The sequence below is a fragment of the Lissotriton helveticus genome, chromosome 1_2, assembly GCF_964261635.1.
Source record: "Lissotriton helveticus chromosome 1_2, aLisHel1.1, whole genome shotgun sequence".
Taxonomy (NCBI): domain Eukaryota; kingdom Metazoa; phylum Chordata; class Amphibia; order Caudata; family Salamandridae; genus Lissotriton; species Lissotriton helveticus.
In genome coordinates this window covers 283,777,741-283,791,800 of record NC_136058.1, presented here as the reverse complement: position 1 = coordinate 283,791,800, position 14,060 = coordinate 283,777,741, and the positions used below count along the sequence as shown (strand labels likewise).

The 14,060-nt window shown below is 44.9% G+C and overlaps 2 non-coding genes across 2 annotated transcripts; both read right to left on the bottom strand.

Moving 5' to 3' along the window:
* Nucleotides 1–2,629: 2,629 nt before the first annotated feature.
* LOC144808163 (U7 small nuclear RNA) lies at nucleotides 2,630–2,684 on the bottom strand. The gene has a single exon (XR_013606689.1). It is a non-coding gene; the product is annotated as a U7 small nuclear RNA (small nuclear RNA).
* A 2,961-nt stretch (nucleotides 2,685–5,645) lies between these two features.
* Nucleotides 5,646–5,700, bottom strand: LOC144808175 (U7 small nuclear RNA). Its single transcript, XR_013606701.1, has one exon. It is a non-coding gene; the product is annotated as a U7 small nuclear RNA (small nuclear RNA).
* Nucleotides 5,701–14,060: the final 8,360 nt, after the last annotated feature.

Below are 14,060 nucleotides of genomic sequence, written 5' to 3'. Positions count from 1 at the left end.
CAGTAATACCTTTAGTGGGTATAACCCTGAATGCAGTCAAAATCAGAAAATTGTCCACGATTGTTGACAGACTGTATACTGATACAGCCAGTGGATTTCAGCTAGTGGATACTGAGCTTATTGCCATGAGATCCATGGTTATGCAGAACCGTCTTGCTTTAGACATTCTGCTAGCAAAAGAGGGAGGAGTTTGTGGAATTTTACATGTCCAAGCATTGCTGCACATACATTCCAGATAAGAGCCAGAATATTGAAATGTACATTAAAAACATTACAGAGCTTCATTCAGAAATTGTTCCTTTAGAAAATGAAGATTTTTCAGAACGCCTTAGCAAAAGGTTTGCAGCAATCAAAACCTGGTTCCAAGAGATTGGTAGTTCAATTTTAGGCAAAATACTGACTCCTTTATTAGTTATAGTCTTTGTGATACTTTTGCTGAAAATCAGTTGCATGTTACACAAGAGAAAGAAGTATTTAAGGGAAAAGAAAAGGATATATAAACTCCGAAAGGAACAGGAGAGAGAGATTGAGATGGAAGAGTTTCGTAGAACCCAATATGAGAGTTGCAGACAAACAGCTGAGTCAAGAGTTTAGAAATACTAACATTGTGATTCAAAACATGTTCGAAGGTTGAAAATATTGCTGAAATTTGTGGGTGTAGTTTGGTGATTTTGAAATCACCAGATGAGGGAGTTGATGGAGCGAGGTTCAGAATAATATTTTGTTCTGACTCGCAAAGTTAAACTTCCATAATGTCATAACCGTATTAATCAGTGTATGTTGAAATGTACTAATCAACCTAGTTTAAAATGCATTACATGACACAAGGGACTAATAAATGTGCTCTATGTTGCAACTGCAAGTACGTGAAAATTAATAAACTAACTTTGTCTATTTTCTTTGTCAGAATTCAATGCGGCTGTTTAATTAATAGCATGTGCTTATTTGTGTGTGCTTATGTTATGTCTTTTCGTCTTTATGTGGCATAAGTTCATGGAAAAATCTGCGGCCTAAATGAAGAAGGTTTATATGAAAAGCAGCTTTGTGTGCTTTTAGCTAGTTAACATAAATTAATGGGATAATAATTAGCAAAGGGGGTGGGTAACAGAAGGGTTTTCAATACTCTAATTAATCGATTTCTTGTGTTTGTTTGAATACTAGTTCTCCATGAGAGAGGCCTAAGGCCTGAGGCCTAGCGTTTTAAAGGTGGTGTTGTCGAATCCTGTCCAGAGGGAGCAAGAGCCCTGCGTGGAAAGTTTTATCACGTTGAAAATATTTGCAAGCTCAATTGAAAATTGTATTATACGTGCTCATGGAAGGACTAAACCAAGGACAGGAACAGGAAAAGTCTGCCAAGTTAAGGAAGTCACCGTCTGTGAATTGTAAAATGTTTGAATTTGAGGAAGCTGCGTGACTTGAAAATAAGAGACAATGGACTCTAAGAAAAGTCTGATTTAGTCTTCGAGAAAGATGATGACACCATATGAGCTGACGTCTGTCAGCCAATCCGAACTGTGGATGGTCAAGAAAAGAATACTTTTTAGTGAGATTAGCTAGTTAGAAAGGTATAAAAAACGGGAGGGGGCTGCTCGCTTTCCAAATCCTGAAGGGCGTGACGTGCTGACGGACATTTGGCGCACGTAAGGATAGTAGGCCTTAATGACTTTAAATTTTAGATGAAGTGAGTTTTAGACAGGGAAAATAAAACTTAGGGGTTGGAAAACTGTTTATTTTACTTAATGCTATGACACTTTGAAATGTCAGTCTAATGTGCCTTTCCCCAATATAAACGTTGCTAATTTGCTAATAAAATAAAGATTCTTATTTTAAAATGCTCTTTCTTTGAATAATAAAGTTAATAAATTAGATTTTGAAAACAACAAGCTGGTCTTGTTTATTCATGGTCTAGTTACCATCAGCTGATCCATTTACCTTAGTGACTTAATTAAAATGTTTTATGCTTAAAATCCATGGTAAGAAATGATAAACTGCAGTTGTATATAAATGTGTAAATAGTTTTATGAATAGTTCTGATTAATTAGGTCACATGATTCAGCTGCCCAAAATTTGTCTCGGTAGTTTATGGGCCTTGTGAGAGATATATAATTAATGGTGAGTATCATGGTGTTGGGTAGTGTTGTTGAGACAGATTTTCTATAGGGGCGCTGCATCAGTACCCATGTCACTAGTGTCACTGTTACTTTAGCGAGTGGGCCCAGGGCCCACTACTTTACACTCTGCAGGTCTGGTTTGTTTAACTTTAAACTTGTGGTAATCATTTATTTACGTCTGGAGAGACAACTTCTCACAAAGCATTCTATTTAGCAGCACATCTTGAATGGAGGTTACATGGACTAAAAAAATCCAGGCTTTTCAAAATAAGGTAAAATTGTGCAATTTCGGCAAACAACGACGAGAATGGCTGTTTTCATTTACAAAATCAACTGGCAACATCTACCATTCATTAACATAGTTATCAATATCTACAAAACAAATGTAAATGTTTACCCCGCTTCTTAATGAAAAGATATTATTAACATTTAATTAATGCAATATGACTATTCAGCAATCCGTTTTAGTTTAGATAAGAACAACATTATTTATCCAGATCTTTTGTTAACCATGAATAGGTGGCTCCTCTTTAAGAAGAACCTTCTCGACAAATAGTAAAGAGCTAAATTCTTAACATGTAAAGTTGTAATTTCACGCCCAGGACTAAGTAACACCTACTTTTATTATGGTCATAATTTATATATTCACTTTGATTAAAATGGGAAGGAGTAAAAGATCTGAGGGTACTAACAGAAGTTAAAATTGACAATTTAACACAGAAAAGACGTTGATGGCATTGCACAGAAAATATGCAAATATAAGTACTACGGCCACTCCGTGCTTGAGATCTGACGTCGACAAATCAAACACCACTCTGGCGTACATGCGCCAAGGTTTAATGTATGCCGGGTGGGCGTTTGGTCGTAAGGAAGTCTCGTAAAAGTGATACAGTGAAATCTACAAGATTTCACTGAGTCACTTTTACAACGCCTCTGCGTCAAAAACTTGCACCTGCTTGAAGCAGGATTAAGGATTGACGCAGCATGATGGGAATAGGCATTCCTGACCATTGCTGGAGTTGTGTCGTGCTTACAACACGACTCCAAGAATGCATTGCCTTTACGACAAAAGATGCGTCACACATCTGTCTATCCTTGCGCCATGGTGCACCGCATTTTAAACGTGGCGCATCCATGGTGGAGCATGGTTATTTTTCTGTCAAGCAAATTAACTGGCGTATCTCTGCTAATATGCAGAGATGCACCAGTTCTTGTAAGTCTGCCCCCTAGTCTTTACATGGAGTAATGAGGAGAAATGCTTTATATCACCTCGTTTTTGCTGTTTCTATACGTACTGTTTTATGCAGCACATATAAAAACAACAAAATGCCATGCATGATTGTTTATGTGTAGAAAGGTATCCCATTCTGCACATAAGCAATCATTCCCCCTGCGCAGTCACATTTGCACTATGTTCCGAGGGTGCCTGCGTTGGGGCTAGGCAGCTGTAATTTGCTCCAGGACAGTGGGGAAATACAGGGCTGCAGAGTATTGTTGTAAATACGTTGGTATTGCGTTTCCAAATGTGGCAGAGCGTGGCATTAACCCAAGAATGCTAATGCCGCTCTCCGTCACTTTCCATGTAAATATACTTCTTAATGTTTCAGTGGAGGCAGGAGATGCAAGGTAGGGGGAGTGGAGAATTTTGAGGGGAACTTTAGGACAATGAGCTATAAAATGTGGCCAAGCTTTTCAAACTAACAGCCTCATTTATGAGGTTTTGGCACAGGGCAGCGCCGCAAACAATCCTAATGCGCTGCCCTGAGTCAAAAGAAATGACCGGCAGAAGCAGTAATATATGAGATACTTACATTTCTATCCTTTTCCCCTCGCTGCCGCACAATGGGCTGCTATGAACTAACGCAAGCACCCTTGCACCATAGTGCAAGGGTGCCTGCATTGCAGGGATGATTGTTTTTGTGCAGGAAGAGACACCTTCCTGCACAAAAACAATTACGAGAGGCTTTTTTCCTCTATGTGTGCAGGAAAAGCGAAAAGAAATTAAGGTATTTCTCCTCTTTGCGCCTCACTTACACCTCCCCTAGGAGGTGTAGCCTTTTGACGTATTCCCAGGTTTTTGAATTCTCGTAAGTCAATGCCATGGGTGTTACGTGAGAACACCCACCGTAATGCTCATGGCACCCCTCCCTATTGCAGGGTGAAGCAACACAGCAACTTTCGCTGCGTTGCCTTAGTCCATATGTACAAGGCCATGATAAAAACCACGTAGGGTGGCTTTTCACGGCCTTGTAGATATGGCCCTGCAGTGTGCGCTGCCGGACCGTCACCGAAAGTGAATTTCCAGCAGCGCACAGGAGCTTGTAGATAAGCCCCTGAGTGTCTTGACCTTCAATAGACACAGACATTTCAATATATAATGAAAAACGTGTAGTAGAATGCACCATTAATCCAATTTTCGACAGATGTTCTGCTGGACATGTCATTTATCTGCCCCTCCCTAGCAGAATTGTCTTCAAAAACACAAATAAAACACAGGTGTCACCAGTCAGGAGACCCTGCCAATACAAGCATCGGTAATGCATCTGTTTGGGCTGTGTGATGAATTTAATGCTGTTTTTATCACTCATCGCTAGGGACAAAGGAAGGACCTCCCTGACAAGTAATACGGGCGTGGAGAGGATGTGGTGCAGCGGCCAGAGCTGCTGACTCGAGAGCTGGTGATCCCTGTTTTCGTCTCGGCATCGCAACATCCAGTGATTCTGGGCAAATCACTTTCTCCAGATGCTATATATATGTTCCAAGATGAAAAAAAAGAAAAGAGGGAAAACTTTCTGAAAAAAGAGTGCCACCAAAGCAGATGTTAACAGTATTTTGACCACGGAAACTGATATGAGAAGCAGACAAGGAACAGGCCTTTTTAAATGCAGGAAAACATGCTAAAACCAATAGATTGGAGGAAAAGTAAGTGGCAAGCACAGAAGCCAAGAAAGAGAGGCTCGGGATGAAAGGCCTTTTTTAAGTTTATAATATAAACAATAGATTTCACAAGCACAGCTGTGAAGGTGGAACCTAAAAAGGACCAGGTGCTCTAACTCGTGGTCAGTTAGGTAAATACCCATGTCACTAGTGTCACTGTTACTTTAGCGAGTGGGCCCAGGGCCCACTACTTTACACTCTGCAAGTCTGTTTTGTTTAACTTTAAGCTTGTTGTAATTATTTATTTACGTCTGGAGAGACAACTTCTCACAAAGCATTCTATTTAGCAGCAAATCTAGAATGGAGGTTACATGGACTAAAAAGATCCAGGCTTTCAAAATGAGGTAAAATTGTGCAATTTCGGCAAACAACGACGAGAATGGCTGTTTTCGTTGATGTTAACAAAATCAACTTGCAATATCTACCATTCATTAACATAGTTAGCAATATCTACAAAACAAATGTAAACGCTTTTACCTGCTTCTTAACGAAAAGATAATATTAACATTTAATTAATGCAATATGACTATTCTGCAATCCATTTTAGTTTAGATAAGAACAAAAGTATTTATTCAGATCTTTCGTTAACCAAGAATAGATGGCTCCTCTTTAAGAAGAACCTTCTTGACAAATAGTAAAAAGCTAAATTCTTAACATCTAATGTTGTAATTTCACTCCCTAGGACTCAGTAACACCTACTTTTATTATGGTCATAATTTATATATTCACGTTGATTAAAATGGGAAGGAGTAAAAGATCTGAGGGTACTAACAGAAGTTAAAATTGACAATTTAACACAGAAATATAAAGAAAACAAGTTGATGGCATTGCACAGAAAATATGCAAATATAAGTACTACGGCCACTCCCTGCTTGAGATCTGTCATCGACAAATCAAACACCACTCTGGTGTACATGCGCCAAGGTATAATGTATGCCGTGTGGGCGTTCCGTCGTAAGGAAGTCTCGTAAAAGTGATACAGTGAAATCTACAAGATTTCACTGAGTCACTTTTACGACGCCAGTCCGTCAAAACCTTGCACCTGCTTGAAGCAGGTTTAAGGATTGCCGCAGCATGATGGGAATAGGCATTCCTGACCATTGCTGGAGTTGTGTCTTGCTTACAACACAACTCCAACAATGCATTGCCTATACGACAAAAGATGCGTTACACATCTGCCTATCCTTGCGCCATGGTGCACCGCATTGTAAATGCGGCGCATCCATGGTGGCGCATGGTTATTTTTCTGTCACGCAAAATGACTGGCGCATCTCTGCTAATATGCAGAGATGCGCCAGTACTTATAAGTCTGCCCCCTAGTCTTTACATGGAGTAATGAGGAGAAATGCTTTATATCACCTCGTTTTTGCTGTTTCTATATGTACTGTTTTATGCAGCACATATAAAAACAACAAAACGCCATGCATGATTGTTTATGTGCAGAAAGGTATTCCTTTCTGTAAAAGTTTGAAGTTTGAAGTTTAAAATATTTGTAGAGCGCTCTGTGGCCAAGCGGCTTCCTGGCGCTAGGAGATTAAGACAGTTACCACAAGACGGAACACCAGGGAGTGATTAAGATGGGAAGGCTAGGGAAAACAGATGTGTTTTAAGTGCCTTGCGAAAGTGCAAGTAAACAGGAATGGATCTGATGGTCAGAGGGAGGCTGTTCCAGAAGCGGTGGGCAAGGATGGAAAATCAAGTACCGCCTACTCTGGACTTAGGGGAGCGAGGGACGGTTAAGAGTGCCTGGCTGGAGGAATGAAGGTTACGAGAGGGAAGGTAGTGGGTGATCATGGAATTGATGAAGATAGGGGCCGTGCGGGCGCGGGCCATAAAGACAATGCAACCCATCTTGAAGAGGGTCCTCTGCAGGATGGGAAGCCAGTGAAGGGATCTAAGTAAGGGGATAGTATGATGGAATTTAGGAAGCCTGTGAATAAGGCGGACGGCTTGATTCTTGATGGACTGAAGACGCCGCAGCTTGTAGGCGGGGATGCCCACATAGAGGCAGTTCCCGTAGTCCACCCGAGAAAGAATCATAGCCAAAACAATAATTTTCAGGGCATCGAAGGAGAAAAAGCGGGAAATCTTTCTAATAATCCTGAGGGACAGAAAACAGATTGAAACGACAGAGCTGACCTGGGGGCGAAGGGAGAGGTCCTGACTGATTTTAATTCCCAGGGTTCTAACTGAAGCAGAAGGAACCGGGGGTGGGCCAAAGGTGGAAGGCCAAAAGGCAGAGGTCCAGGGGCTAGACGAGCCACCAGTCAGTACCAGCTCCGTCTTGTCCAGATTAAGCTTTAAATGGTTTTGATTCATCCAGTCAGCAATGAAATTGAGTGTGGTGTGGAGTTTAAGGATGGAGTCAGAGTTATGAGAAAGGTCGAAAACCAGCTGAAGGTCGTCAGCGTAATTGTATACGGAGACCTCCACGTTTAGCAGAGAAACAATAAGCGGATAAATGTAAAGGTTGAAAAGAAGAGGGGAAAGGGAGGAACCTTGGGGAACCCCGCAGGTCACCGGAGGAGGGGGGCAGAGAAACTGGAGAGAGGAACGGCCTGCGTCCGACCTTGGAGAAATGAGGCAAGCCAAGAGAAGGCGGAGCCCCGGATGCCCGCTGCCGTGACATGGTCAATGAGGATGGAAGGGTCGACCGTGTCAAAAGCAGCGGACAGATCAAGAAGCACCAAGGCTTGGGGGGAGTTGGAATCAGCCTTACTCTTCAGCTCGTCCAGAACAGCAAGGACCACGGATTCAGTCGAATGGACTGGGCGAAAGCCAGCTTGATGGGAGGCCAGGAGATGGTTGTCCTCGATGTAGGCCAAAAGGCAGGAAGTGATGTGGCTCTCCAGGATCTTGCCTAAATAAGGGAGCAGGGAGATGAGTCTAAAGTTAATGGGGAGAGTAGGATCAGAGCTAGGTTTTTTTAAGATAGGGACCACTGTGGCTGATTTAAATAAAACCGGAACTATACCCTGGGAAATGGAGGAATTAAGAAGGGAGAGGGGGGGATCGGGGCAACCGGAGAACAACTCCCTTAAAATGCGAGCTGGTCCATAGTCGGCAGGGGAGCCTGACTTGGTTTTCCTGAGCAAGATAAGAAAAGATTCCTTAGAAATAGGTGGAAATTGAGTGAGAGAGGAGAGTAGAGGGGGGGAAGGGGAGGGAAGGGGAGAAGAAGACGGAGGGATGTTCCGTTTGATGTTGGCAATCTTCTCAAGAAAGAAGTCATTTAAGGAGAGGCAAAGGGCTTGGGATGGGACTGGGTGAGTGTTAACTCTGTCAGATGCGGCCAGGGAGTGAACGATAGAGAAAATCTCCTTAGATTTATTTGCCGCTGACAGGATCTTGCCAGAGAAATAGTCTGATTTGGCTAAGAGGATTGCTCTCTTGTAGTTGTTAAGGAGAGACCTATATCGATCTCTCAGGGAGGGGCAATAGTCGCGCCTCCACTGGCGTTCTGACTGTCTGAGAGCCATTTTCAGGGTTTTAAGGTCATCTGTAAACCACTTATTGGCTTCGTAAAGGCAGCACGCCTTGACCCTCCTGAAAGGGGCCACTGGATCACATGAGGTGGACAGCCAGCCGTTAATGGCATCAACTTGTTGATCAAGTGAGAGATCCGATAAGTCAGGAGGAAGGGCCGTCAAAGACGAGCAGAGAGTGTTAAAATCCACCCGATTCCAGTTTCGAGCTAGAATGTTCTTGGGCAGGGATGGCTTATGGGTGGCTCCAAGGTCAATAATGAAAGAAATGAGCGAGTGATCCGATCAAGTGCAGGGGAGAATAATGATGGAAGAGATAACCCGACTGGCCGACCATAACTGGTCAAGGATGTGACCATGCGAGTGAGTGGGGGAATGAATATGAGAAATGAAATTGAGACCACACATGGTGTCAGTGAAATCTTTGGAAGCCCTATCTTCCCTGGAGTCGCCAGGTCAGTAATTGAGGTCGCCCAATAGGAGAACCGAGGAGTTGTTGACCACAAGAGTGGCCAGCAGCTCCTGTAGGGCAGGCACAAAATAAGGCATGGTCTGGGGGGGGTGGTATATAAGAATTACAGTAAGGGGGACCAAAAGGTTCAGCGACCGGGCCACTATAAAATCAACGTTGGGTATGGGAGGATGAGGAAGCAGTTGGAACTGAAGATTGGATCGGATGATCATAGCCACTCCCCCGCCGACTTTCCCGTCGGGGCGATCGGCCCGGAGGGCATAGTAGGAATCGGGAAGGAATCTGCGGAAAACCATGTTTCCGTAAGGAACAGGAAATCAGGGGCCTCTGTATCCAGAAGATTATAGAGTTCCAGCTGGTGTCTGCCCGCCGAGCGGGTATTAAGCAGGAAGGCCGAAGCCATAGCGGGCAGGCAGGGAGGGCAAGGAGGGGAAGCAGGGGGGGGGCGGTCAACTGGGATCTAAGCAGGGGAGCCGCAGAAAGGGAAGGGAGAGGAGCAGGAATTCCAAGGGCAATGATACGTTTGAGCGTAGAGGAACTGAGAGACCCATTACCTTGATTAGCAAGGAGCTGTGTGGAAGAGTAAGTCAATAGAGGGGCAGAGTCTGTGGCCTCGAGTCCCAACCGGTCGCGGACGGGCGCAGACGGGCGCAGACGGGCTTGCCTTTGGCGCGCCGCCGGCGCGCCCGCTGCGTGGGCGATTAGCCATGGAGATTTATAGGGGCGGAAGGAGGGTGGTAGTCTGCTGACAACTAGTCCGCAAGCCTGAGCGTCCTCCCAAGATGGTGGATCCCCGTGGCAACGACCGCGTCAGTGCCCAATCGGCTGCGCGTGTGCCCAGGAGTTCAGGAAGTGGAGAGAGCAGGTAAGAAATGCCTGCGCTATATTTACAAAGGGTTTACAATATTTACAGATTGTACTAGTGCCCAAATCGCAACTAGCAAGTATTTAAAAAAAAACATATCCAGCGTCCTACTCCTCTGGCTTTCCGCCGCAGAGGAGAGATTGCCCAGCGTAAAAGTCTGAGATAGCCAATAAAAATACAGTATTTGAGCACAGTTTTCAAAAGCACATTAACATCCAACACCCCCAGCTTTCCGCCTCAGGGGAACGTCAAATCTGAGCGCTTTGGTCTTCCCGCGCTTTAAATCCCTTAGAGGGCGGTAGGCTGCTGACAACTAGTCCGCAAGACTGAGCGTCCTCCCAAGATGGCGGATTCCCGTGGCAACGACCGCGTCAGCGCCCAATCGGCTGCGCGTGTGCCCCGGAGTTCAGGAAGTGGAGAGAGCAGGTAAGAAATGCCTGCGCTATATTTCCAAAGGGTTTACAATATTCACAGATTGTACTAGTGCCCAGACTCTAACTGTAAGTGCCTGAGGCTTGAGCCGGGCGGTATCTTTTCTTGTCCTTGCAGAAATTGTTTTATTTGCTAGTAATTGACCCTTGTGTCCTCTCCCCCCTCAGTACTAACGCGCCGATTTAGGGCGCTTGTTCGTGGCCTCATCTAGTTTAGGGTGAAGGCTTCTTTTAAGGGGCTGATTTTAAATCACGTTTTGCACTTACCGCTCAGCGCTGTCTCACACAGGTGTCCGGCCGATATTAGGGCTGAGATACCGGGGACTCGGGCAGAGTGTTAGCGGCGGCCATCTTGGGTGAGTCTTCACCATAAAAGCATACGGCCATGGCTCCGCGCAGCGGACGCGATCAGCGGGCGTGCCGGATTAGCGCCGGAGTTACGCCAGAGTTCAGCCCGTCTGCGCCCGTCCGCGCTGAGGACGGGCTGCAGGACGGGCGGTATTCCGGTTTCCGTGCCCCTTCCCCTCAGGTATTATACTCTTATACTCTGGAGGAGATGCGGTTGTGGAAACTGACTGACTCCATGTGCCATCATGGGAATACACCCGAGGAAGTTTTGGTTATGGCTCCACATATCAAACATACCCTGAGCCCCAACTTATTCCCCATGAACAACCACTCACCTGTTAACTTGTGCCCCACGCCTAAAAAGACTCGTGCGGAGAAAGGCTATGTTATCAATGCTCGCTCTATAGTCAAAAACAATGTCGCCTTCCATGATTTTGTGGTGGCTAGAAGGCCTGACTGGGTCTTTGTTACGGAAACTTGGGCCTCAGAGACCTCTGGACATGACCTTCTTATGGCCATCCCAGAGGGCTATTCATTACATAGATTTGATAGAGCTAAGCGAAGGGGAGGTGGTCTAGCAATTCTCTATCAGTCACATCTTACTTGCCGTATTAATGCCCTGTCGGCCCCATCCGACCCCTACCAGGTCCTATATTTTTTCATTTCTTCATCTCCCTCGGCGTCTTTTGTTGGCCTTCTTGGGCCCGATTCACAGAATGAACTTAAGACTCAATCCTAAACTTACTACTATTTTGGTATTCACAGAATGCACTTACTACTTTTGGTATTCACAGAAGTTAGGATTTTGTCTTAAGTCTGTCTTAAGTCTTTAAGACAAACTTAAGACAAAATCCTAACTTCTGTGAATACCAAAAGTAGTAAATTCATTCTGAGAATACCAAAATAGTAAGTTTAGGATTGAGTCTTAAGTTCATTCTGTGAATCGGGCCCCCTGTGTATAGACCGCGTGGACCTACATCCAAATTTAGCTGCGACCTGTTCAGAATCTTAGAGCCATATGTTGGAAATTCCCATTTTACTATTCTAGGTGATTTAAATTTTCACTTAGACACTCCACATCTAAAGATACCTCCTCCTTGGTCGACCCCCTTGAAGCTTGTGGCTTTTCCCAATTGGTAAAAGGCCCAACCCATCGGGCAGGCCACACACTTGATGGAATCTTCATTGAAAATTATACAGAACATGGTCCTGAGTTTGAGCTTACTATCCAGTATGGCTGTTAGAAATCCAATAAGAACCCCCATAAATAATTCCTTTGCCCTTCCCCATCCTTCCCTTTCCCCCCCCCCCCCCTGCTTGTATCTTATTTTTCCTAAACTCTACCTTGGTCCTCATCTTTGGGTCTTGGATGGGTTTCCCATAAGATGGCTTGTTTGCTGCTCAAATGTTACAAAAATGTTAGTCTGTAGCTTGTCTCAGCTGTATTCATCAGTTGCACAAGCAGGGAGTATTTGGCACTAAGACACTATGCATTTCTTTTGGAAATGAACTATTTACAGATTTGATTAGTATATTGGAATGTACTATATTGGAATGTATCATTTTGAATGTGACCGTTGATTACAAATCATGGTCTACTGATTAAAATTATGATGCATGTTTGTGGATATCTTTTTGATATAATTTTAATATGTTTTTCAGATAATATTTGTGGCTCCTGAAGAAGGCGTTCCTCATAAACGCCGAAACGCGCGTCGAATAAATACACATTGCCACTGTGATAATATATTTTTAACTTATCTGTTGTATGTTGCATATGAATGTTTTTGACTTTTTGAACATTATTGATTTATACTTATGTGGTTTGTTTTTTTTTTTTTTTTTTTAAACCTTTATTGTACAAAGAAAGCTCACAAATACGGGCCTACAACCCACGAGGGCTGGCCACCACATGGTAGATTACGTAATAAACGAAAAACAAATTCTCAACAGGATATGTCACCAGGAGCACAGGAGAAACAACAAAAGGCATCGAGCAATCAGCAAGAACAGGACAATAAAAGGTTAATTTTCTAATGCGGGGCGGGGAAACAGAAGAACCATGGGCCGTGCAAAAAACAACCAGGGAGGGGCCGCGGCAAGCCGCCATCTTATGATCACAGAATGACAAAAGAGGCCATACAAACATAGCTATCAAAGAGTATAAACATAATCGGAATATAAAGAAACGACAATGGCATCAATCAAACCGCACCTACCCGTCGCCGCCCCCACCCAAATTGAGGAGACATGATCACAAAGGCCCACATAATAAAAGACAATACGATACGCACCCCAACAAAAATAAAAGGACCCCCATAAAGGAGGAAAAAGGGGAGAGGGAAAAAGGGAACGAAAGAAGGGACTCCCACCAAACCACGCACCCCCAGGAGTGAAAGCAGGATAATAGAGTCCGGCAAGCGACGTAGCAAAAATCGATACCGAATTACCCAGCGAGCCACAATCAGATACACACCGGAATACGAAAGTCACAGAAACTCCCCAGGGGGATACAGGAGGAGACGGAGTCCCGAAAAAAGTGAACACACAAGAGCCATAGAACAGAAAAAGAGGAAATAAGGGAGGAAAAAGACCCCCCAATACGGACAGACCCCCCCAACCCACCCCTAAAGCCCACCCTGCACCCCTGCAGAAGGCTACGGCCTACCCCCCCGCAGCGTGCCTGTCGCCCTAATTAGAACCCGAAATATAGCGGAGCAGAGTTAAGTCGGAAACAAAAGACAAAAATGGGAAGGGAAGAGAAGGAAACGAGGGATGGGAAACACACACAGACATACACGGGGGAGGGCCGGGAGACAGGAGTAAACGCACCCAGCCACCCGCCTGAGTCGAGGAGCCAAGTCCCCGGGAAGCCAAAGAACATCGGGTTAAAGTCCAGGGGCACCAGTCAGTCACACAGAACCATACCGGGACAGGTTGACCATCCAAACCAGTGCAAGACTACCGCACACAGATGCCAGTATACATCAGCCCTGTCCTTGTTTGTCCAAAGTGGAAACGGTCCGATCCAGCGAGGACCAGGCTACGAAGAACAGGAGACAGACAGCAGGAAGATCCAACGGCAGTCCGGAAAAGGCACGTAAAGTGGAACACGGAAGATCCAGGAAAGTCACGAAGTGTAGCAAACGATGCAGGCACAAGTCCAAGGATATGTCCAGAAAAACCGACCCATCTGGGCCAGCACAGGAGACATCGCCGGGCAGCAGCGACCGAAAGGAAGCGGGAGAGTCATGAAGGCCAGGCCAAGCAAAATCCAGCTCCCGGGCCTGAGAAAAAGAAGGTAGCGCAGGAGGAGGAGGCGCCATCAAGTTCCGTACATCAGCAGACGCGGTCGGAGCCGGGGCCAATTCCGCCAGGATAATTCCAGCCGCACCCCGCGGCGGCACAATC